The sequence below is a fragment of the Rhinopithecus bieti genome, unplaced genomic scaffold (assembly GCF_001698545.2).
Source record: "Rhinopithecus bieti isolate Rb0 unplaced genomic scaffold, ASM169854v2 scaffold_40803, whole genome shotgun sequence".
NCBI classification, from domain to species: Eukaryota; Metazoa; Chordata; class Mammalia; order Primates; family Cercopithecidae; genus Rhinopithecus; species Rhinopithecus bieti.
This window is the reverse complement of record NW_016816762.1, coordinates 136,107-136,929: the sequence shown is the minus strand read 5'-3', so window position 1 is coordinate 136,929 and position 823 is coordinate 136,107.

Below are 823 nucleotides of genomic sequence, written 5' to 3'. Positions count from 1 at the left end.
CCCCAAACTGCTGAGGTGCGGATGCACGTCTGCAAAGCAGGTCAGAAACCCTCCCCCCTGTAACCCCAAAACACTATCCTTATCCCAAATCACCTACCAAAAATGAGAGCTGGAAAGGGTGCAGATGAGCAGTGCATCTACCTAGGTAATACTGTCCATGTCTAGGTAATACTACATAGTTCTATCTTCATACTGTCTATGAAGATAAAAAACACAGTTTCTCCTGCACCTCTTCCCCCAAGACTGGTGCACTCCAGTGACCTGGCGGGGCTCGCCTCAGTCCCCAGGACTGAGGTTACAAACGGAGAATTTTTTAATGACTCTTACGCCTGTGGCTCTAGAGTTCCCAAAACATCTTAGACAATGAGAAATGAACAGCAGCTAGCACCATGTGAGCACGTGTGTGTGGTTGTCCGCAAGGACTCACCAAAGTAACAGACTGGAATGGTTAAGAGCTGGCCACACACACGTCCCATAATGCTGGCTGCTACCATTCACTCCTTGTTGCATAAAACATTGTTTTCAAAGCCAACCCCACTACTTAGTCATCATTTACAGACTAGACTATCCAATGTTATGAACATTTTTAACAGGTTTCAAACAGCAGCTGATAAGGCATTCATCTCTTAAGATATTTTATAAAACAATTCCATGAAAACTTTAAGACAGGCCTCTCTGCCCACTGCTGTGTATAAAGATAAAAAACACAGTTTCTCCTGCACCTCTTCCCTCAAGACTGGTGAGCTCCAGCGACCCAAGATGGCTCGCCCCAGGAGAGAGTGGATGCTTCCTCGCCTGGGGCTTCATCACTGAGAGACCAGCC